This window comes from Rattus norvegicus, chromosome 4, assembly GCF_036323735.1.
Source record: "Rattus norvegicus strain BN/NHsdMcwi chromosome 4, GRCr8, whole genome shotgun sequence".
NCBI classification, from domain to species: domain Eukaryota; kingdom Metazoa; phylum Chordata; class Mammalia; order Rodentia; family Muridae; genus Rattus; species Rattus norvegicus.
In genome coordinates this window covers 65,065,237-65,091,160 of record NC_086022.1, presented here as the reverse complement: position 1 = coordinate 65,091,160, position 25,924 = coordinate 65,065,237, and positions in this window count along the sequence as shown.

The following is a 25,924-nucleotide window of genomic DNA, read 5'->3' as shown; positions in this document are numbered from 1 at the left end:
TATACTTTTATACTAAAACCAATCATCTTTGACTTTACCCAATAACGTAAATTTGGTTGTGAATACTCAACATTGATGATTAGGCTGTCTCCAGGATAAAAATAGCAATCTTACATATCTCTCAGAGGTATCCATTGCCACTGTAACCTATTTTTGCATATGATATATGGGGGGGGGGGTGTTGTGTGCTTACTGTATTAATTTCTCTTCTGTTGCTGTATTTTTAAAAAAAATGAAGGAGGGAAGGAAGAAAGGAAAAAAACAAAAGCAACTTAAAGGCAAAACGGATTTGTTCTGGTTCACAGTGGAAGAGTACACAGTCCGTCATGGTGGGGAAGAAGACAGGATGGTGGGAGACTGAAACAGCTTCCCACATCCCATCCACAAGCAGAAGGCAAAAGACAAGTGCACACTGCGGATCCATCTGCCCTCTCTGTTTTATACATTCCCACCCAGGGGATGATGTAACCCGTAGTAGGTGGATCCTCCCACCCCAATTATTATAATCAAGACAATCCTCACAGGCGTGCCCAGAGGCTTGTCTCCCAGGTGATTCTAGATCCTGTCAGCTTGACAATTAACACGAGCATCACACTGATGGGATAAGGCAAAGGGCTTCCTTTCTTTCATGCTTTTCTGTTCGCCTTTTCCTCAATGAACGCCCATAACTTTTATAATTTTTGAAAAGCAATTTTCCTTTCAGGAAGAGAACCTGTCACTTCAAGGTTTGCTAAGGTGTTTTATAATGTCTGGGGTGGAACTGACGGGCTTAAGGTACAAAGCTCTTACCAAATGCTCTTAAGAAGGGGAGGTTAGTACCAGCCCTAGCTCTCCTCCCAGCTGTCTGCTCCCTTCCCATTTCCTGTCACTCACCCTAATGTGTTCCCTGATCTCAGAACAAAAGAGAAGAGCCTGTCTGTTAAGGTACATAGTAAAAACATGGACACAAACTCAAATCCAGTCCCCCAAAGAGGAAGCAACCTTCAGCTGTCAACCCTGAGATCGTCATGTGGTGGCTGAGTGCTTTGCCAAGTCTGGGAACTTTGCATCTGTCTTTCTCTGCCCAAACTGATGCAGAGAAGACAGCTTTTGTTGTTTTCTGTCCTCCCAACTTCCCGCCCCATATGCACAGATTCTAAGAGAATTAAATTCAGATTTTTAAAATTGTTTCAGGGCCTCCCATGCCACTGTCTCCTGCCTATTCTGAGTAGGAATTCCCCCTGCATCCCACAAAGGAATATCCATTTGGGAATATTCAATGGCAAACACCACCCATCTCCACGAGATAGAATTGCCCAGCTTTGATGATCATTCTGTGATCAAACCTGGGGTTTGAGTCTGGACGTTGCTTCTGTAACTTCTACATCTGAATGCTGTCCTGTGATTGATGGGCATGGTCTTTGTGGGCTGTGAGCCGTAAACAGCTTCTCTTCTTGCAGGTGAGTTGCAAGGTGTAACGAAGGCCAATGACTGTGATAGCTTTTATCAATTAAACATTAATTGATACTGGCTCACCTCGTTTGCCCTTTTAGTTACTAGTAAACTTAAGGGAAAGAACTATAGCTTCCTCATCTTGATATCTCCAAACGTACACAGTGGCTGGTAATGATGATATAGAAGGGAGACATTAGGAGGACAGAGATGGTGAATGTTGTCTGTTGAGCTGTACCAGGCACTGAATTAAGCAAAGACTTTCACCAAGAGTGTGTGTGTGTGTGTGTGTGTGTGTGTGTGTGTGTGTGTGTGTGTGTCTCCCAACAGGACTCAAGAATTTATAGATCCTTCTGCCAGCAATAGTTTAAGGCATATCACAGGACACCTACAATTCTCCATAGAATTAACAGTTGCATCTAGCCACACTCGTATATTTAACCAGCAGTTCTTTCTCCCGCAGAAGCAAGAGACACTGAGATGTCAGATGTCAATGCTAAGCCATCAAAGAAACTGAGGCTCACACTTACTCTGTGACTAGTCCATTTCCAGTCAACAACACAGTGCCATTTTGTGCTCCCTTCCCAGTTCCAACCAAGCTAGAAGAGAACAGGAAATCACTGTGGGTGAGAAGAAAGTAAACAGGAAGTCCCTGTGGGTGAGAAGAAAGTAAACAGGAAGTCCCTGTGGCCTAAAAGATGCATCAGAACAAGAGACTGTTGAGCACAGAGCACCGAGTTTTGCTGAATGTGACACGCCTTCCAAAGTAGATCTGGGAAATCAAAACCTAGGGATAGTATGGGCCTTCTGAAGAGCCAAGGGTCAGCCCTCAAAGGCAACTTTGGCACCCAGAAGGAATCAGTTGCGACAAACAGAATTGGTTTGCTTCTAGTGAGTCCATTTCTTTGACTTCCATAATATTCTCATGTCATTTGAGTTGTTTGTTAAAATCTAGGCTATGGTTTCTCCGGGGCAGGGCACCTTTCCCTTTTATTGATGATGAAAGTAAAACAAAAGTAAAGAAAGGAGGAAGTGATAAGAGACTCATTGGTTCGCTCTGAGGGAAAGACCTCACTTGATGAGAAGAGGAAAAGAAGCATGGAAAAATGCTGCTGATAGACTCCAGGATCAAGAGTCCAGCAGGTGTAGCCCCAAGTCAGCACAAGTAGCATCCTTCCATGGATAGATGGTATCTCCCTTCTCAGACCAAACTCAGTTCTAAGAACTCCTTCCAAGACCCCCGTCAGGAGATTCTCTGTCACCACAACATCGCCTCCCCAATTAAGGTAAAACACCAACTTGCCATCCAGATATGGGGTCTGTGTTCAGTGATATTTTTTTTTTGCTGCTGTGTCAAAATTCCTGATTAGAAGCAACTTGGGAAGGTCTAATGTCATCTAATGTCAGCTTTCTGTTTGAGGAGATCAGACCATTATAGCAGGAAGGCATAGCAACAGGAGTTTGAGGGGACCGGTGACATCATGTTGTTTCTAGAGTCCAGAAAACAGTGCAGAAAGGAAGCAAACCCACCCCAGGGGTTTACTCACGAGCAAGGCTCCATCTCCTAAAGGTTCCACCACCTTCCTAATCAGTGCCACAGCTGGGCACCAAGTCTTCACCCACAGACACGGTCCTTCAAACTGAGACAGGGTGCTTGTAGCTCCACTCTACACAGCATGAGCACACCGTGTGGCACTGTACAACAGCCAGTGTGCTTTAGGACAAAGAGGGCTGCATGAACAGGTGAGACTTGCTTCACAGACAACTTGGCCCTCAAGATGAATGATAATCTGAGGCAATGATTTTAAAAATCAAAGTGAGCACACACAAAAATCCATGGACAAAATGCCAATTTTTAAACAAAGACTAGGTCAATGCTATTGATCTCCTTTTGCCTCAGATTCCATGGGGCTCAATAGTCACTGATCCTGCCTTGGCCTGAGACACAAGCATTTGTTCACCACAAAATGACTGGATTCGTTTGGAGATTCACGAACATTATCTTAAAATATTCTTCCTCTTGGGTTCTGAGATTTAGGACTCCCTGCCATGTTTGGGGTCTGAGATTCATGTCCCCCACCTAAATGGCATACCATCTGATAGCTCTAATTCACATTGCATTCTAGACTTTTCTCTTTCCTGTTATGTCTGTGTAGAGGACTGGCTCCCAGAAGCTGGCTGCTCGGATGTCCTGGGCTCTTGGTTATTTTTTTTTCCATCTAGTTTCCTCTTGCCCTGGGCTTGCCTTCATCAGAACATTTTACCTGTGACCTGATGTCACCTCTTCCAAAGCCGTGAGAGCACTGGGCAGGTAGGTGTTTTGTCCCCTTCTGGAGGAACTGATTCCTCGTGATACTGCGGCTGTAATCTCATCAGGCTGAAATAACTTGACACTCCCATTGGTCTGAAACACAAGTTGTTTTTCCTCTAAACCTCAGGCCTAGGGTTGTTGCTAGCCTCTGAGAAGGCTGCGACCATGCTGTCAGCTGCATCTCAGTCATACCACTCACCAAGAGATTCCCTGAGCAGCAAGGAAGGAGAGGTGCTTGAAGCCAACAGTGGAGGAGCTGCAATCCAGGAGGGACTCTTTCTCTGAGAGCTCTCTTCCACCTGAAGGAGACCTCAGCTAGGACAGAGATCTAGACAAGATCTAGACAATAAACACTTCAAATTCCAAAGAGTCTGTCACATGGGCCAATGGTTCTTGGGTGATTAGCAGCCTCTAGTTTTGTTATAAGAGGCCTCAGGACACTGATCAACTATGGACTAGGTGAGATGGAAGGAAAAATGAGTCCAAACAACCCTTCCCCGTAGCAGCTGTTGGACCACAGTGGGAATAACTGCCCTGGTTATTTCAGAGGACTGTCAAGATGTGAGTAGGTCACAGAGGAAATAGTTGGAAACTCTGTGACTCCAAACAAATGTAAAATATACTGTTTCAATAGTTAACTCACCAAAAACGATTAGCAAGAACGTTTCAACCTGACCCACTAAGACAAGAGGTGGCACCCATATGACACACAAGGCAGCATGGGCCACAGTCCTGAGAGAATGCCTGCTGTGGCAGCACACCCACAGGTAATGAGAAGAAGCATGTCTAGTTCCTTCTTGCTTTGACTCACTGTGGTTGGTGAGAGTATGTTTTCACAGTAGGCTGAGCAGACATGGGCCTGGGTGAAGTGGCAAGAGAACACTATGCGGACCCTAGAAGCCCTGTGTGGTGACCTGAGAAAGAGGGCATGTGACACATGAAAAGTGAGCTAGAGTCTCTCCTGGGCTCCCCTAGAAAAGAGGAGTTGTAAGTACACCCTGCATGGAGGGCAGGGGCACGGGGAGAAGCAGTTTGGGGAACCTAGCATGACCACAAAGTCCCCATATAGCAGGGACGTGTCACACGGGATTCTCAAAAGCTGTTACAGAGCATGTAATCTAGTATTGTGGGCATCTGCTTTTTCTTCTTTGACTGTCTGGCCACTAAGCCTGCTTGCTCCCTTTGTTTGCAGCACACCTCTCAGTGTCCCTAAGTATAGAGACAAGGTCCCAAAGGGCAAATAGTCATTTCTCGGGCATCCTTTGTAGCTAGATGCAAGCACAGAGCTAAGGTCCATATAGCCAGACTTTTATTCAGGCCTTAAGAACCATACAAAGAAGAAAAGTGTCCCCTAACAGTGGCCACGGCAACATCCTTAAATTCTAGGGTCAGGGATGCCCAATGACCTGAGCCAGAAGCAGAGGTGGTACCTACAGAGGTGCCCTGTGTTCAGTGACATCACTGCAAACACCTCGTAGGCTCTTTCTGGAATGTGGCTTGAGTTGTGGCTCCAACTGATCTCTTGTCTATGCCTAATTTACAAAGCCGGATCAAAGTAAATATTTGCACATTCCCAGGTACAGGGCAATGTCATGTGAGCGCCCAGCGAGAAGGCAGCTCACTGCTCATGTAGAGAGCCATGAGAAAGAACCATCTGCCATTTAAGTCAGCTGATCTGTGTTGCTTTTGTGTTTTAGTTCTTGTTTTGTTTTGTTAGACTAAGCTGATACCTTCTTAGAAGTTCCTTGGTCTACCTAATCTCTGATCAAGAAATTGAGATCTGATTACACCTCTTCCAAGTCTCAGAATACATCACGGAATAGGGAGCAGAAATGATGCTAGAGCTGGAGGATGGATGGGATGCTGTGAACATTGTCTCCTGCATGTGACACAGATGCTGTGCCTATGAACTCACAATGGGCAGTGGGCCCATCAGTACCCCTTCATGGAAGGGAGGGCTTCTCAAGGCCCCCTTAAGCTTCTTAAGGGGCTATAGGCAGTTAATGGTGCAACCACTGGTAAGTTGTACTTAAAAATTCCTATCCATGTGTATGTAAGCAATTCTAGTTAAATGTAATAGGACACACACACACACACACACACACACACACACACACACACACAAAGAAAGAAACTTGAAAGTAGGTAGACTTTTGGCAAAAGTGGTTCTACAGGAGGTAGAGGTGATAATGGCAGGAGGAATATGATCACAGATACATACATGTATATATGCATACATGTATACATACATACATAAATACTTACATACATATATATAATTATAAAGGAACAAATTTTTAAAAAGAAAATATATCTCCTCACCATTTGCATGAGAATTATTATGATTCACACAGATAGAAAAGTACCCTAGATCTAGACCAGTCACTCCAGCTCCAGGACATCCCTGGACTTTTGATTGGCAACCCAGATCTTTGGCTGAGACATCAACTTAAAGCAAAGGAATGAGTGTAACTGTTCAAGTCTTGTGGGCCAAGATAGACGTAGATCTGCACAGGAGGAAGTTGTACATTCTTGACTTAGGGTTCTGATAACTTTCACTTTAATAAAATAATTCTCCTGTGTGGTGACTCTGGCTGGAAGAAGGATAGCTTCTAGAAGGTGTTCTAGCACGCACTATCTTGCCATGGATCGATGAGGACTTGACTTGCTAATTGAGAAAGGTACCAACACTGGTTAAGAAGATGCTGAAAACTCCTGGTCACTGGACAAAAGGTCAGCAAAGCAGGCTTGGCTGCAAGCCATCCAGTTCTTCAGAGCTGGGCCTGACCCTGTTCTAGCCCTGGTGGTACATCGTGGTTCAGGTAAACAGTGAACTCCTACCCCAGTTAGCCTCCCTGAGAAAAGGGACAAGTAGCATCTGCAAAGTGTGGCTTGAGGAAAGTGGCAGGATTTCTTTTGAGTCACAAAATCAATGAATCATTGAAAAGTCACGGTTACGTGACTTCTCTCAGGGAGACATGAGTAACCATCTATTCACACCGGGTTAGGCACCATGACAGGCCAAAAGAATAAATCCACCCAAGTCTAGCTTGACGGACCAGTAAGTTTATTGAGATTGCTTACAAGAATGTGGATGGACCCAGAGTCGGCTGCCCACTCCAGCATAAGTACCATGACTTATCCCTAGGGGCTCCCTGGGCAACTTGCAGGCTACTCCATCAAATGGAGTGTCCTGGCCTCAGCAATCCTTGTTGCTTGTGTGTGTGTGTGAGTGCATGACTATTGCTTCTCAGGTCCCATCTACCTTGGGTTTTGTTGCTGTTCATCTTATTTTGAGGCAGGGTCTCTTGCTGCCCTGAGGCACACCAGGCCCTAAGGATTTGACTCTCTCTGCTTCCCAGCACTAGGATTCCAAGTTCCTAACACCATGCCTAGGCTTTTTAAGTGAATCTTGAAGATCAAATTACAATCCTCATGATTATACCTTACCAACTGCATTGTTTCCACAGCCTCAGTTCATCCCTTTCATAATCTTGGGAGAGGGGCTTAGTGAATCTTGTAAGTTTCTGAGGCTCCTGAGTCTTCTAAGTTTCTTTGGCTCTTTGTCTTATGAAACTCCCCCATCCTCCTGGAAGAAATGAATTTTAATTTGAAGGATATAGCTATACAACCCTTAACAGCACATATCTCCACTTCTGTGAGTCTCAGCTAAAGTCACCCCCATCCATTCCTGGGAGCCTCCTCCATCCCAGGTCTCTAGCATGTCCTCAAGATGCCCACCCAGCCCTACACACACACAAACACACACATACACACACACACACACACACTACAGATTTCCATTCATTCTCCTGACCCTCTGGTCCTCTTTCTCTCTTCTCTCTCCCCACACCTGATCCTGAACCCCTCCCCATCCCCAACCCTATTGGAGCCTAGAGAAACATCAACCCACCTACAAAACTTTCAATTCAAAATTTGTCTTGTCTGCAAGAAATGAAGGGTTGAAAGTTTTGTGGGTGGCTTGGTGTCTCTATGCTCCAATGGGGGTAGGGATGGGAAAGGGAATGTAGCAGAGTCTGAGGGAATATCCAATCGATAACCAGCACAACTTGAGACCTATTCCATGGGCAAGCACCAATCCCTGACATTAATAATACTCTGTTATGCTTGAAGACAGGAGTCTAGCATAACTGTCCTCTGAAAGGTTCCACCCAGCAGATGCAGATGCAGAGACCCTCAACCAAACATTGCCTGCACTGGGGAGAAGAATTAACAGCCCAGAAGGGGATAGAAACTCCACAGGAAGTCCAATAGAATCAACTAACCTGAACCCTTGGGTACTTTCAGAGACTGAATCACCAAAGAGCATACACAGGCTAAACCTAGTCTCCCCGCACATATCTAGCAGATGTGTACAGATGGGTATATGTGGGTCCCCCAACAATTGGAGTGGGGGCTATCCCTAAAGCTGTTACCTACATGTGGGATATGTTCTTCTAACTGAGCTATCTTATCTAACCTCAATGGGGAGGAAGTACCTGGCCTCACAGAGACTTGAAGTGTCAGGGTGGGGGCATACTCTGGGGAGCCCTACCTGCTCAGAGGAGAAGGGAAGGATTGTGGGAGTGGGTAACCAAGAGGGAGACAGTGAACAGGATGTAAAAAATAAAATTTAATTTAAGAAAAGAAGAAGAGGAGATTGGGGATTTAGCTTGTGGTAGAATGCTTACCTAGCAAGCAAAAGAAGAAGAAGAAGAAGAAGAAGAAGAAGAAGAAGAAGAAGAAGAAGAAGAAGAAGGAGGAGGAGGAGGAGGAGGAGGAGGAGGAGGAGGAGGAGGAGGAGGAGGAGGAGGAGGAGGAGGAGGAGGAGGAGGAGGAGGAGGAGGGAGAAAGAAAGAAAGAAAGAAAGAAAGAAAGAAAGAAAGGAAGGAAGGAAGGAAGGAAGAAGGAAGGAAGGAAAGAAAGAAAGAAAGAAAGAAAGAAAGAAAGAAAGAAAGAAAGAAAGAAAGAAAGAGGAAAAGAAGAAATCAAGCAAGCAATCGAGCAAGCATGGGAGTTATTGCATCCTACAGGTTGAAGTCTGTCACTGAAGGAAGTCAGAACTGGAACCCAAGAAAGAACCTGCAGGCAAGCACTGAAACAGAGACAATGGAGGAATGCTGTCTACTGGCTTCCTCAGGTAGTTTTTTCAGCCTGCTGTCTTATACAAGGCAGAACCACCTTCCCAGAGGTGGTACCACCCACAGCAGGCTGTACCTTCTCACATCAAAGGATATGCCCACCACAGAATTGCTCACAGGCCAATCTGGTGGAGGCTACTCTACTTGAGGTTAACTCTTCCCAAATGACTCCAGCTTATGTCAAGTACAGAAACTAACCAGTATAGACAGACTTGGTAGAATACAGATGATCAGAACTTTAATCAGGTATTGTGCAAAATTATCTTCAGGCCACATGTATAAGGTACATATAAAATATAATGACTTTGGGTTTACATCAGCTTTCTATTCCCAAGATAACTCATAGTGTACATGTAACTATTTCAAGATCCAAATACTCACTGCAGCTGGTCTTAAATATGTCAAATAGGTTTATTTAGCACAAGTGCACACGTGCACACCTACACACACACACACACACACACACACACACACAGGGGTAGGGGAGTGTATTTTGCTGTGGTAAGGCCTATGATACAGTCTACAGATAATACAATACGATACACAACATTCTTTTCTTCAGTCCCCACATAGCAAGTTCATCCAATGCTTTCTTGATTCTTGCTCAAATCTCTTATCTGTAGCTAATCTGTAGATGAAATGTAACCTCGATCTGACAAGTGAAACTTAAGTTCAGTCAATGAACTCTTTTCCCAATAAGTTCATTGCCATTGCATATAATGAGATCTACAGAGAAACTTGTGCAAACTCTATTCATTGCACTAAATGTGTTGTTCTTGTTTCAGTGGTCAGTCAAGTCATACTTCTAAGTTTATTTATTTTTCTTACATTTACTTGCTTTGTTTGTGTGTTGTGGGGGAGGGAAACATAGGCCTTAGCACATGGGTGGAGGTCAGAGGGCAATTTTCAGTCACTTCTCTCCCTCCACTATGTGGGTGGGGATGGAAATTAGTCATTAGGCTTAATGCAAGCACCCTTAGCTGCTGAGTCATCACAGGCACCAGGCTTTGAGGCTTAATATGCATTATTAACATTTCCCCTCTCCTTTGTTAGGCCGAGACAATCAATAAAACAATAAGTCAAGCACTAGTTATGGCTTTTGCCAATTTTGTGATGTAAATGCTCTTACTGCCACCAGTTCAAAGCCATCCTCAGATCACCCACCAGCCATGCAGCTGGAGTTGTTGATTTGTACATATTTCTTCTAGAGTGGTCGCAATGAGGCTAAAAAACACTCTTTAAAGAAGAAACGTAAAATAATTATGCCAAGGTATGTGTATTGGTGAGGAGGGGTATCCATTTCATTCATGCTTATATATACAACGTAATGGGTAAATGGATATGCAAGTGTTATGTTTGTGTGTGTGTGTGCATGTGTGAGTGTGTGTGTGCACTGGGAATGTGTATTTATGAGTGCATATGCATGTATGTGTGTATGTGTGTGTGCATGTATATATGTATGCATGTATATGTGTGTGTATGTGTGTATGTGTACATGTGCGCATTTAGAACAGAGATTAATTTCAGGTATCCTCCTCTGTTGTTCACCTTATTTTCTGAGACAAAGTCTTTTTAAGAAACTGTAGTCTATCTAACCAAAACCCCCAGAACAACTCTTTTGAGTTGTTCAGAGTTGCCCAAGAGACTCCCAAAATTATTATAGGCTATTACTATAATCTTTGGTTGCCCCCAAAGGAAGAAGATAAGTTTCTTTTACTGAAGACACCATGGACCTCAAACACAGAACCCAGAGTATCCAAGCTAAATCTCACCTGAAGGCCTCCTTCCTGAGTACTAGCTTTTAAGATACCAGAAGGTACCATGCAAATTTCCAGAGAGAACTAATTATCCTACCCAGCTATAATGTCTATGAACTACAATAATGACCAGCATGACACAAAAACCCAAGGATCTATTTAATGGCCTGAACGCCTTGACAATAACCAGCAGCTCTCTAACTGGACTTAAGGTCTTCTCAAAAGAGGGAAACCAGGCCTGGTACTGGAAACCTAGCAAACCACTACTCAGGACTGGTGAAGTCATGAACCGTAAAGGAGAACCTGCAACCACCAACCACCGTTTTACTGACCCTGCATGATCCTTAACCACATTCTAAATACTTAGTTATCCTTAGACCCACAGATAGGTGTAGCTTTCATCACCTCATCAAAGAAACTTCTCTTTGCAACATACAAAGACCATTACAGAAAATTACAACTGATCAAATGCAGAACTGGAGAGCCCAGTCCCAAGGACACACCTACCACGTGATCTCTGCACCAAAAGCTTAGAAATCCTGTGGGAAAGAGGGAGAAAAGCCAATAAGAGCCAGGGGAGCAGGACTGTGAGACTGTCTCCTAAAAATGACAAGGACACTACACCTAAGAAATCTCACCAACATGCTACCCAAACAGAACCGGAACAAGGACAATACCAACAGACATGAAGGGGGAAAACCTAGGAGGCCTCAATCCTAAACAAAGACCTGCAGGCAGCTGAAGAGTGCTGAGAGCTGGAGAAGGAGTTTTTCCTAGGGAAAGCACACCATAGTTTATCCAACACCAAATGGTCAACCCTTAAAATAAATACAGGTAGAAGCACTTAGACTGAGAAGGTTGTATTTATATATTTAGGAATTTACACAGAGAGAGAGAGAGAGAGAGAGAGAGAGAGAGAGAGAGAGAGAGAGAGGAAGAGAGAGAGAGAGAGAGAGAGAGAGAGAGAGAGATCCTCTGTCTCCACCTCCTTAGTTCTGGCATATGCTACCTCATCCAGCCTTTTATGTGGATGATGATTCAAGCTCAGGTCCTTACCTTAGTTGTTACTAAATTATGTAATTATAAATCCATGTTTACACATACACATACCCCACCAGCCAGCTCATAAGATTCCTAAAAACTCCCAACCCTCAGAACATCAGTGCACAGAGGAGGCCTGGAAGGAGTCACATGTCATATACACACAATCTTTGGAGATGGGGGAGAAGGGTGGCAGACACTTGGACCTCCTGCTCCACCAGACGTCCCCTGTCTTCACAGCAGTTGTGGCTGTTGGAAAGGAAGGAGTCTGGGCTCTGACGGGGACCTGGCATGTTGTTTTCTGGACCCTCCCATTATTGCAAATTTGACCTATTTTCAGATCAGAAAAAAAAATGTTGATTGATTCTCCAGTTGCCAGCTTTGGCTACTGGTTGCACAGACCTCACTCTAGGCCTACAGTCACAGCCTGGGCTTTGACAACACTTCCCATAACTGCAGGTCCAGAAAGAATGACACAGCTGGGGATCATTTTAAAGACAATTTAGGCTAATGAGCTGACTCAGCAAAAGCAGCAAAAAAAGGCAGGAAATGGCTTTGGCTGGAGTAGAGTTTTGCCTTGTTGGCTGGTAGAGGCCGGTTAGAAAGCAAAATGAGACATCTGATTTATTAGAGAAGATGAGGATTTGCTGGGCGGGGCCCTGAATTTGGCTGATTCACAGGGTGTATGTCCATCGAGACTGTGGATAACCATACTCTTTTCTATACAAGCAGGTAAGAAAGTAAATTAGTTCAGCCTCTATGAACAGCAATCAATGTTGAATCTCATAAATTTGAATTCACATTTCTTGTGAGCCAGATGTTCAAGAATACGTGTGGCCACATTGTTTGGTCTTGTAATACTGGATTAGACACAAAATCAGGCTATTTATAGGTGATTTACTAAATGACAATACTTTAAGTCCAGACAAACAAGTACTATGAAACCACTAAAAAGCAAATAGCTATTCTTTATGTCATGTTGTTGAATGATCTTCAAGATATTAAGTGCAAAAGGCAAGACAAACTGCAGTACACTGCCACCACTTGGCTATTTTAAATAGTGTACTGGTATACCTAAGTGGACACAAAATATTTTTGGAAGGATATTCAAAGAAAGTGGGCTCAGCCTCTGAAGAAGAAGAAAACTGATTAGAAAATGAGAGATGAGAAAGACTTCTTAATGTTAATCAGGAATGGTTAATTTTGATTGTCAATTTGAATGGAGCTGTAGTCCATTTTCTCTGTGGCAATCCAGATCAACTCCCACAACTGGCATCAAAAGGTCCATCTTTACCTGTTCATTCAGAAACATGAGGAAGCCAAAGCGAGTCTCTTTTAAAGAGAGGCAGTCTTGTGAGGTGACATGGGCACCGGAATGATGCCCTCCCCATCTCCCTTGCCACCTGTTGTGTAAGACTCAAAGTGAGTCTTAACTACCTGGAGACCACCCTCACAAGTGAAACACAAGAATGGAGTTTGATGCAAATGAAAGAGGTTTATTTTTCTGGCACGTCAGGGTAGACCTTAATCAGCCCATCATGGCAACTAAGCCCCAAATGGCTATAACACACAGTTTTTATACTTTTTAGGGGCACAGGTTACATCAGCAAGGTTACAGTTTAAATTTATTGGCTAAGCATATTGACCTTTGAATCTATTGGCTACCAAACATATGACATGCGTTGGAACTCTATCTGGGACCAGTCAGTCAGGTGACTATCAGTCAGTACATTCTGTGGTTTTTCAAGAATGTTCCTGCTCCTCCCAAGAACTATGGGTGGAGAATGGAACGTGGCCTAGCCTTGACCGGAGGCCGGAAGCTGGTTCTTGGCCTAATCTTGACCAGAGACTGGCAGTCAGACTGGTGGGTATAAGGCTGGAGAAACCCCCTAGGGTCCTTCAGAAATAGGCTGATTCCATGACAGGCTTCAAATTGGCAGTTAAGGAGACTAGGACTAAAGCTCTGTTTCCAAGGAAAGTCCAGGCAAACCTGGGCAAGTCAGTTATTGGAAAAAGAAAAAAACAAAAAACCACCCAGGCTTCAGGCAGCTATTAGAGGCTGTCCTGCCACCTAGCCTGAAGCAAGGACAATGGGTCAGCAACAGTTTCCAGACTTCCCCAGCAACAGTTTCCAGCCCCAGGCCCTGGTATTGGTTCTGGAATTTCTATAGAGATAGACCCAACAGATTAAGGTAGAGATCACTTACCCCAGAATTCCCCTAATGTGCTTTAAATTGGGACTTTGAGCTCACTTCAGGGCCTCCCCATCTTGGAATGAGGGACCCCCACATGCTGATCATCTGCAAAATAAAACACTCCTTACTTTTACACACTATTTGAGACTGGGGTATCATTCTTCAGCGAACAGTGGACCCCTACAGCAGAAGCCAGAGGCCTCTAACCACACCAATGACTCATTGCAATGAGCATTTGCAAGTAAAGATGTATGGGCAAAAGGGTACGCTGTGGGACTCACTGTGACACCCTACAGCATCCACAACAAGATTTTTTATTGTGGTTGTTTTATTTTGTCTTTTCATTTCTTGTTGGGGAGGTTACAAAGAAGTAGATACAATGGGACAGGGAGATGAGTGGGCCTGGGGTACACGATGTAAAACTCTCAAAGAACCAATAAAAAGTTTTTTTAAGTAAGCAGTCTTAATTTCCACTTCAAAGGAATCATAGTCATTCCTGTGCTCCTGGTGAAAGCATTTTCCACTCTAGAACCAAAACCTCTGGTCCAAAAGAGCAGAGTGACAGGACCAATAAGCCAAAACGTTGTTAGTGAATCTCAGGTAACATGCTCTCACTTATTTTTACAACAGGACTCAGGCTAGCTCATCCTGGAGTCAAGAGCTCCTGTTTCCATGAGGAAAGGAAACCCTGAACTGTTTCCAACTATTTCCACACTCTATAGAGGACCATGTGCAAATTGTATTGCTGTATACTGTTTGTGTCAACTCTGAGAGTCAGAGATTGGCTCCTTTCCTCAGACTTGAGCAGGCTTATCTCAAGTGTCCTCTAAGACTATCTATCCTGAGTCAGGCTGGTGCCTGACCTTCTAACAGAGATGTAGGAGGACCACAAACCTAGGGGTATTAAAGACATCACACCCTTGACCACAGCTGAAGGGTAAACTATTTCCAACAAAGGTTACTACTGTTTATCCCATGATATAAAAGTACCTGTGCTGGCAGGAGAATCTTTGGACTTCAGTCAGTCTTGAAAGAAATCTTGGCCCTGGGATCAAACCCTGGGATCAACAACAGAATAAAGGCAGAACTACTAATGGCCCAGACTCAGCAAAAATAAATATTTTTGTCAGTCTACCAGGTAAAGACCCGAAACTAGCTATCTTAGTTTGGGTTTTATTGATGTAAAAGAGACATCATGACCATAGCAACACATAATTGAAAACATTTAATTGGGGCTGGCTTAGAGTTCAGATGTTTAGTCCATAATCATCATGGTACTAAGTATGGCATTGTGCAGGCAGACATGGTGCTAGAGAAAGAGCTGAGAGTTCTGTACATGAGATGCAGACAGCAGAAAGAGACTATGTGCCTCAATGGGCATAGCTTGAGCATAGACCTCAAAACCCACCCCCACAGTGACACACTTCTCCCAACAAGGCCAAGCCTCCTAATAGTGCCACTCCCTATGGACCAAGCATTCAAACACATGAGTCTATGGGGACCATACCTATGCAAATCACTACATTCCACTCCCTGCTCTCCCAAAGACTTAACATAATGCAAAATGCATTCAGTCCAACTTCAAAAGTCCCTATAGTCTCCACAATGTTTAAAAGTCCAAATTTCAAGGCCTCTTCTAAGATTAATGCAATCTCTTAACTATAATCCCCTATAAAATCAAAATCAAAAAGCAGATCACATACTTCCAACATATAATGGCAGAGGATATACATTACCATTTTAAAACATAGGTTTAAAACCAATGTTTTAGTGAGCGTAGTGAGGAAATGCTGAACCAAAACAAGCCCAAACTCCAAACTCTGCATCTCCATGTCTGATATCAAAGTGTAGCTTTAAATTTTTCAAAGCCTGTTTTTAATGATGGTTCTTAAATTCTTTAACCATCCTTCCGGCCCACCACCCACCAGAGATAGTAGAAAAAGAAAGAATACGGGAGAAGTGGACCTGTTTAGAAAGGTCCTTCGGAGCAAATCCCATCTGTGTTGTCAGGAAATGAGCAGTTCAGTTCACAGGTTAACAGTGGCAGCTTGATCCACTCACAAATACTTCACAGATACACCAGCAGTCCCATTCAGTAGTGCTGGGAGAGCAAACACGAATCAGCAGCAGCAGTCTCATGACCTAGCAGGAACAGCCAGGCCTCAGCCGGATCAGCATGAGTGAGCTGGAGGGATCAGAGGAAACAGGAAAACCACGAGAAGTTCTCAGCTGTGCCTCTCTTAACGAGGCGAAGATCGCCAAAGACGCAAAGCCAAGAAGCTTTGCTCTACAAGCAAGCCCTCTCACAGTCCTTTGAGTCCTATTGACTTAGCAAAACTCCACTCGAGTCTGTCTCTGCTGACATCACTCTGCCAATTGGCCCAAGTATAGGGAAACAGCAAGAAGTTGCAGCACGCCACCAGAAGTTTTTTGGTGTGTCTTTCTCATGGAGTCCTGACAACAGAAGCTCAACTCCGCAATGTAAGGCGGACCAATACGTGTGTGTCCTTGGCAAAGAATCTTTCATCACGTGTCCTTTCACATACTTGCTTTAGCAAACCATCCTTTTACCTGTGTCTGCTTCAGGAAAACATCGTTCAGTTGTTTGCCCCAGCAAAACACCATCCAACCCAACTGACTTTCCAAAGAATCCTTAAGTGTCCACTTCATCAAAGTGAAGTGCTCTTCAGATTTCTCTCTCGTGGGCTGTTTCCATTCTCTGTTAGCAGCTTTTCTGGACAGGTATCCCATGACTGTGGCATCTCCAACACCTTGGGATCTCCGAAGCAATTCAGGCTTCACCTTTACAGCTTCATGCAGTGGAATCTAGGGCCTCCGTGCAGGGATACCCCTGACACATGCCTGGCCTCTGTGGCATTCCTTATTCACAGAGGGAAATTCCATACCTCTTTCTTCTATATTTGACTCTAAAGCCAGAACCACATGGCCAAAACTGCCAAGTTCTTCTGCTTTCTGGGACTGGAACATGGTTCCTCATTCAATTACATCTTCCCTCACTGCCTAAGCTTAGATGTCCCAGAACTCATCCTGTATACCAGGCTAGCCTTGAACTCAGAGATCTTTTGCTTCTGCCCCAGGATGCTGGGAATACATGTGTGGGCCATCATACCCTGCTCTGGCTTTTCTTTAATCCCTTTACAAAAGACAGAAACTTAGCTGGGTGGCATCTTGCCCTTAGGTCACCACTTCCTTTATTCCTTTTAATATCTTTATTCTGTTTTTCTCTTTGAACACAGGATTTAGCTCCATTCCACTTCCTGGTGCCCTTTTCTCCTCAAATTGTACAAAGTTTAACTTTCCTTGCTTAGCATGCTCCTTTTCCTTATAAATCTTTATAAGAGTGACCACTGATAACCACACAACAGAGTCAATGCTATGTAGGCTTAGATTTTTGAAAATATACCTTAATTATGGTTCTTCAATGTTTCAATCTCCCTTCTAGCCCACTACACACCAGAGATAAGGGGAAAGATTAATAGAAAACAGGGGTTGTGGGCTTGTTTAGAAATAGTTCTTTGGGGGGCTGGGGATTTAGCTCAGTGGTAGAGCGCTTACCTAGGAAGCGCAAGGCCCTGGGTTCGGTCCCCAGCTCCGAAAAAAAGAACCAAAAAAAAAAAAAAAAAAGAAAAGAAATAGTTCTTTGGGATGATTGCAATCTTCATTCAGCAGTCCAGTCCACTAGCAAAATACAAAACACAGATCAGCAGTGGTAGTCCAGTCCACTCTGCAAACAACAAACACAAATCAGTAGCAGTGCCTGGATCCAGAAGAAAGCACAAAGTCCAAAGATGCAGCAAAAAGCATCTAGAGGTTCTTTGGTGCATTTCTCTCTACAAACTCAAGACAAGCAAAGATTAGTGAAGAAAGCAAAGTGAACCAATGAAAAGTGTCATCAGCAAAGACCAGTGAAGAGCAGCCTCAAGCAGAGGCCTTTTGGACAAGGGCAAAAGGCAGCAATATTCTTTGCCAAATATCACAAGAATAGTCTCTAGGCTATATGTCAACAGTCTTCTCCTCTGAAACCTCTTGAGCCAGGCCTCCACAGTCCAAATCACCCTCAACACTACTATCTTCCATATTCATAGTAGGATGGCCCATTAAGATGTGCCTACAGCATCCAACTGCTTTGCTAAGTCCCAAAGCCCACATCACTCCAAACAAAGCATGCTCAGCCCTAACAGAGCAACACCCCACTCCTGGTACCAACTTCTATCTTAGGGTTTTATTTCTGTGAAAATATACCATGACCATGGCAACTCTTATAAATGAAAATATTGAAGTGGGACTGGCTTACAGATGTTGGGGTTCAAATATCCAAAATAACCCAAGAAGTCACAAGTGTTCATCAAAGTAAAATCTTTATTTGAATTAGGCAGCAAAAACTAACCAGTCAGGGACTACAGCACATACTCTGGAGCTAACTGCATCTTTGAATGTTCATCTTTGTAAGCATGTAAGCATGACAAAAATTTACTATACTCAAGCCACTACTAATTGATCAAGGCCACAGAACAGACCAGGGAGTTGAACTGTGACCTCAGGCAAAATGTTACAGTGTTTTTAAGCTTCCAAATGACAAACATTTGTAGGGCAAGTGGGCCTTGCCACCAAACAGAAGAACTTGTAAGGTTGAATGAGCCCAGACTCTAGGAATTTCAGAGATTTGAGATCAGCAAGAATCAAACCATTTCCTATAAGATTCTATTCCTGCTTTAGAACATATAACCATGACACTCCACTGAGAGGAGCATGGGCAGTCAGTCACATAATGTAACACCTGGAATCCTTCCCCATGCTAAGAGAGCATCACTAACATCTCAAACTCAGCCAATAGAAGCACTTATCCCCTGAATCCAACCCCATTCCTCAATGTTTACATAGTCCCTGTCCACATGTAATAAAGTACACGTTATTTCACCGAGGATTGTCTAAGAATGACTGTCTTTACTGAGCTGTAACACTTGGGCAAGAGTTCTCTCTCTGAAGCATTCACCGATAGATCTTGGGCCTACCCAGCTGTCCAGGTTTATACTGCCTCTGCTGCCATGGCAGCTGATGAGAGACCTGGGACTTCAGCCACCTGCCCTGCGCAGGCCACCCAAACCCCCTCACTTCATTTCTAAGAGGTATAATATTCCTGGCATTCCCAGCTGGGCCAGAGCCCTGTAGAACCTAGTCATCCCTGGCTTAACTTTACCCTCTTCTGTCTAGTTTGGTGTAGAGGCATCTAATGCCCCAGAGGGAAGCTGGCAGATAGCAGACAATAAGTATCTATGCCAAGTTATGTCACAAATCAGGATTTATGGGTAGGGAACTTCTTAGGAATATGTCTTTGTGGTACACTTACCCTGTTCCCATTGGGTGGGTTATTCAGCTATGTTGGGGTGAGTTGCCTAGAATTCATATCTCAACCTTTCAACCAGGATGCCAGTTACCCATGTACATGTCTCTTTCTGACAAGCAAGATATCAGCTGCCTAGGGAGGTCTTGGGGAATTAAACTTTATTTGAGCCCTATTCAAAACGGAAGTTTTATCCAAAGTGGCTTCAATTTGGTTCCGTCTTCAGAAGTTTAGTCCATTCTCATCATGGCTGGAGACATGGCAGCAAGCAAGCAGCCACGGTGCCAGAGAAGAAGCTGAGAGTTCTACATCTTGAGATACAGGCAGCAGAAGAAGATTATGTGCCAATCTTGGTTTAGCTTGAGACCTCAAAGCCTACCCCACAGTGACACACTTCCTCCAATAAGGCGACACCTGCTCCAACAATGCCATACCTTCTACTAGTGCCATCCATTATGACAAGCATTTGAACACATGAGTCTATGGGGACAATATTTATTCAAACCTCTGTGCTAGCTGAGCGCTTCCTGAACATGATCGAACCAGAGTAGACTGGAAGAGAGATGATGGAAACACCAGCTGCCACCGTGTGAACTTACAGAAACACTACTTGTCATGAGGGTTTTCTTCCTTATTATGCAGTGAATGCATATATTGGTAGATATTTCTTATCTCTCATTCTCTTACCATGTAAGATCAAGCAGTGATAATTTTACGCTATAGTGTTTATATTACGGAGCACGAGGAAAAGAGTATACATCATGCAAACACTTCACCTCTTCTGCAGTAATGTACAGGGCAGTGGGAATGATGACAGATTAGTCCTTATTCAGAGGTTAACTATAGCTTAAATAGACGGGTGCCAAACGGCAAGGGGTAGCTAGGATGGTCAATGTTGTATAACAACTTAGCCAGGCCCAAAGGGCCCAGATAAAGCATCATACTCAGGATGTCTCTGAGAATGCTTCTAGATAAGAACAGCATTCAGTTTTGTGGACACAGTAGATTGGTTACCCTCCTATGTGGGTGGACATCACTTACAAGAGGTAGAAAAATAAGGAATTTTCCTTCCTGCATGCTGGTTTCAGCTATGATGTCTATTCTTTTCTGTACTTAGACCTGAATTTATGCCATTGATTCCCTGGTTCTCAGGTTTTTAGACAAGAACTCTAATATGCCACTGAATGCCCTGGGTCTCCAGCTGATACATGGCATATGTGGGCCCTTCTTGACCTCTGCAACTGAGTAAGCCGATTATTAATGATAGATAGATAACAGACAGGCAGACAGACAGATATGAGATACGTGCATATAGAGAGAATTATATTTATCGCATGTTGGCTCTGGTTCTCTGGAAAAGGACTACCACAGTTGGTTACACTATGAGCTTCACTTCTACCCCAATCGAATGTAGTACCCTCGGGTGAGCCAATCAGGTCCTCTTCCCCATCTTCCACTAGGGATTCCTACTGGCTAAAACTCAACCAGAAGCCAAAGAGTTCCTGACCAAAGTCCAAATAGGTCATCCTCCTGGTTGGAGTAACAGATAGAGTGGGCAATGGAAGGTGCCCCAAAATCTTACGTCCTTAGGGACTCGAGATCAAGAGCAACAAGCAAGAACTAGCTCCATTCCTGTCTAGATTAAGTCTTTTGTCTACTCTCTTTCATTTTTCTGCATCGGTTTCCTCATTTGTAAATGGAGAGGGTTTACAATCATCTATAGGTGTCTATCTTGCAGACATCTTGGACACAGGGGCTCACCACCCACGCAACCATGACACAAGGTCTTACGCAGGAGAGCACTCTCTAAAACAGAAACAGTCTGAGCTCTCAGTGCAGACTGGTACTTAGAACCCTCCACCCAGAAAGCTACCCGCGTCACCTCAGAGTCCATTTGGAAATATTGTCTCTTAAAATAGCGTTCTCAGCCTAAAGGGCTCATTCGCAATGTTTCTCATGTGGCCCTGCATCAGGGATTGATCTCATGGCCTCGGACGGATACTCTCCATGAAGCTTCTTATAGAGCGGTTTGAAAACGGTCCTTAAAGATGGCTCCACACCAAAGCATAAGAGCCTTTAAGTTCATTTCTCTTTAATAGAAACAATCTACTATTATGTGACAATTTTTTTTTTAAAAAACAGCAGTAAGAGTTTGGAGGCCACCAAGCCACCGAATGCGCTCCAGCTCGGGACGTCTTGCTAAGTGGTGAAATTGCATTCCGAAACCCTCGCAAACATCCTAATCAGCCAGGTGCGAGGCTCTCAATCACAGGCCCCGAACACATAATCAAGTATCAGTCAGCAGGTGTTTGAGGTGATGATGGCAGTAAACAGTTGCCTTTGTGGATGTTTAAGGGTTTTCACAACATTAAGATTCACACTCGAGCAAGCCGACTTCAAAAGCATCCCTGCTCAACGAACCCAGGCAGTAATCATCACAGGAGACGTCAACCACGCTGCCGTTTGAAAAGCCTTTGGTCTTACCAAGGAAATCTGTTTAATTCCTTTATTCCCAGGACGTTTAGAGGCTCACCCTTAGGCAGGGCGAGTCTTTGAAAACTCGCTGGAAAACAATCTCTTATCAAATGGAAGATTTTGATGCTCCCAGAGAAAAGCATAGTCAGACTGTGTATACACCAAGTGCCATGACTCTGGGGACTCGTCCCACCTGTCTCTCCAATGTGACAAGGGAAGGATTGGGAGCGCTGAAGAAAAAGCCATTATGTTTTTCCTTCCCCCCATACATTCAAAATGGCTTCTCTGTGTCCGCATAGTTAATTTAACTTAGCCCTATGAAAAAATGCTGACAGGTTTGAGAAACAATTTAAGGAGACCATCTTCAATAAAAGAAATACACTTCTAAATCAAAATCGAGAAACTCGGAAGTCTGAGTAACTTGTTTACTGCTATGAAGTGATACCACAATCAAGGCAAACATAAAAGAAAGCATCTAATTGAGGGGTTGCTTTTAGTTTCAGACGTTGAATCCAAGACCATCGTGTCAAAGAAGCATAGCACTGGAACAGTAACTGAGAGCTTACATCTAATCATCTGAGAAAGAAAGAGCTAACTGGGCATGGTGTGGCCTTTTAAAACCTCAAGTCCATTCCCAGTGATACACCTCATCCAACAAGACCACACCTCCTAATCCTTCCCAGACAGTTCCACCAACTGCAGACCAGTCTGAACAGGTCTGAACATGTCAGAGAGTCGAAGACGAAGAAGCCCAAGAGGCTTCACCTTTTATTGCCACCAGTGCCTGGAACCTGCGGGTCACTGAAGTTCTCATTACAATTTCTCCTTGATGTCTCCTTTCATTTTCTGTCATGGAATTCAGATGAGTTCTTGTGTGTGCCCGAGACTTTTGTATCTCAGACTCTGGAGTCTATTTGTAAAAATAGTTATGATTTCTGTCATACCAGCTATGGTTGTACACACCTGTAACATCAGCACTCAAGAGCAGCTGAGGCTTGGCAGTGTGAGAGACCATGGAAGGCCATTGGTAAAGGTGCAGCCTCAGTTGCAGTTGATGGCCCAGGACTGAAGGGGTCATGCAAAGGAGTTGAGGCTTGGCACCATGAAGAGAACCTATGAGAGGTTATTGGTGAAGTCTAGTTGCAAAGGAAGACCCCAGCATATGGGAGATGCCAGGACCATGGAATGATCACCAAGGACAGCAGCAGCAGTAGAGTAGATCCACCTGAGGTTAGAGTGCTACAGAGGGCAGAGCTGGAGAAGTGACGCCGGACCTTTGGAGGAGCCCAGAAGATCATGTGTGGATCCTAGACATTGAAACAAGAAGCTGTAACATTGAAGTTGCCTTGGAAACCCACAAGATTTTTGAGATGCCAGAGCCATAGGATATCTCGTGAAGAATGTTGCTAACATGGAAGTGAAACCAGCCCAAGAGAATGACGTTTATTGCAGTCAACAAAGATGAGAAAATGAGTTGGAAACCTAAAGGCCACTTTGACATCAGACATGAAGATGCATGGGTTTGGAGTTAAGTGATTGGATGAATCTCAGAAGAGACTTTGAACTTTGGGCTTTTAACATTGTTTAGACTGCTATAGACTATGGGAACTTTTTTTATGAACCAAATGGATTTATTTTTTTTTCCTCCATCTTTGTTAACTTGGGTATTTCTTATTTACATTTCAATTGTTATTCCCTTTCCCGGTTTCCGGGCCAACATCCCTCTAACACCTCCCCCTCCCCTTCTATATGGGTGTTCCCCTCCCCATCCTCCCCCCATTACCGCCTTTCCCCCAATAATCACATTCACTGAGGGTTCAGCCTTGGCAGGACCAAGGGCTTCCCCTTCCACTGGTGCTCTTACTAGGATATTCATTGCTACCTATGAGGTCAGAGTCCAGGGTCAGTCCATGTATAGTCTTTGGGTAGTGGCTTAGTCCCTGGAAGCTCTGGTTGCTTGGCATTGTTGTTCATATGGGGTCTCAAGCCCCTTCAAGCTCTTCCAGTCCTTTCTCTGATTCCTTCAATGGGGGTCCCGTTCTCAGTTCAGTGGTTTGCTGCTGGCATTCGCCTATGTATTTGCTGTATTCTGGCTGTGTCTCTCAGGAGCGATCTACATCCAGTTCCTGTCGGCCTGCACTTCTTTGCTTCATCCATCTTGTCTAATTGGGTGGCTGTATATGTATGGGCCACATGTGGGGCAGGCTCTGAATGGGTGTTCCTTCAGCCTCTGTTTTAATCTTTGCCTCTCTCTTCCCTCCCAAGGGTATTCTTGTTCCCCTTTTAAAGAAGGAGTGAAGCATTCACATTTTGGTCATCCTTGAGTTTCATGTGTTCTGTGCATCTAGGGTAATTCGATCATTTGGGCTAATATGACTATGGGAACTTTTGAAGTTGGACTAAATGTATTTTGCATTATGCTGTTTAGGTGCAGCCCCCATAGAATCATATGTTTGAACAAGCCTATGGAGGCCAGAAAGTGGAATATTATGATTTCTATACGCTCAGTCCAAGGAGTGACACTATTAGAAGGTGTGGCCCTGTTGGAGTGCAGCTTTGTTGAAGTAAGTGTGTCACTATGGGTGTGGGCTTTAAGACCCTCATCCTTGCTGCCTGGAAATCAGTCTCCCACTAGCAGCCTTCAGATGAAGATGTAGAACTCTCAGCTCCTCCTGCATCGTGCCTGCCTGGATGCTGCCATGCTCCCACCTTGATGATAATGGACTGAACCTCGGAACCTGGAAGCCCCATTTAAATATTGTCTTTATAAGACTTGCCTTGGCAAAGGACACTGTGGTTAGGACAAAACGACAACCAACAGATTGGGAAAAGATCTTTACCAATCCTATAACAGATAGAGGCCTTATATCCAAAATATACAAAGAACTCAAGAAGTTAGACCGCAGGGAAACAAATAACCCTATTAAAAAATGGGGTTCAGAGCTGAACAAAGAATTCACAGCTGAGGAATGCCGAATGGCTGAGAAACACCTAAAGAAATGTTCAACATCTTTAGTCATAAGGGAAATGCAAATCAAAACAACCCTGAGATTTCACCTCACACCAGTGAGAATGGCTAAGATCAAAAACTCAGGTGACAGCAGATGCTGGCGAGGATGTGGAGAAAGAGGAACACTCCTCCATTGTTGGTGGGATTGCAGACTGGTAAAACCATTCTGGAAATCAGTCTGGAGGTTCCTCAGAAAATTGGACATTGAACTGCCTGAGGATCCAGCCATACCTCTCTTGGGCATATACCCAAAAGATGCCTCAACATATAAAAGAGACACGTGCTCCACTATGTTCATCGCAGCCTTATTTATAATAGCCAGAAACTGGAAAGAACCCAGATGCCCTTCAACAGAGGAATGGATACAGAAAATGTGGTACATCTACACAATGGAATATTACTCAGCTATCAAAAACAACGAGTTTATGAAATTCGTAGGCAAATGGTTGGAACTGGAAAATATCATCCTGAGTGAGCTAACCCACTCACAGAAAGACATACATGGTATGCACTCATTGATAAGTGGCTATTAGCCCAAATGCTTGAATTACCCTAGATCCCTAGAACAAAGGAAACTCAAGACGGATGATCAAAATGTGAATGCTTCACTCCTTCTTTAAATGAGGAAAAAGAATACCCTTGGCAGGGAAGGGAGAGGCAAAGATTAAAACAGAGACTGAAGGAACACCCATTCAGAGCCTGCCCCACAGGTGGCCCATACATATACAGCCACCCAATTAGACAAGATGGATGAAGCAAAGAAGTGCAGACCGACAGGAGCCGGATGTAGATCGCTCCTGAGAGACACAGCCAGAATACAGCAAATACAGAGGCGAATGCCAGCAGCAAACCACTGAACTGAGAATAGGTCCCCCGTTGAAGGAATCAGAGAAAGAACTGGAAGAGCTTGAAGGTGCTCGAGACCCCAAAAGTACAACAATGTCAAGCAACCAGAGCTTCCAGGGACTAAGCCACTACCTAAAGACTATACATGGACTGACCCTGGACTCTGTCCCCATAGGTAGCAATGAATATCCTAGTAAGAGCACCAGTGGAAGGGGAAGCCCTGGGTCCTGCTAAGACTGAACCCCCAGTGAACTAGACTATGCGGGGAGGGTGGCAATGGGGGGAGGTTTGGGAGGGGAACACCCACAAGGAAGGGGAGGGGGGAGGGTGATGTCTGTCCGGAAACCGGGAAAGG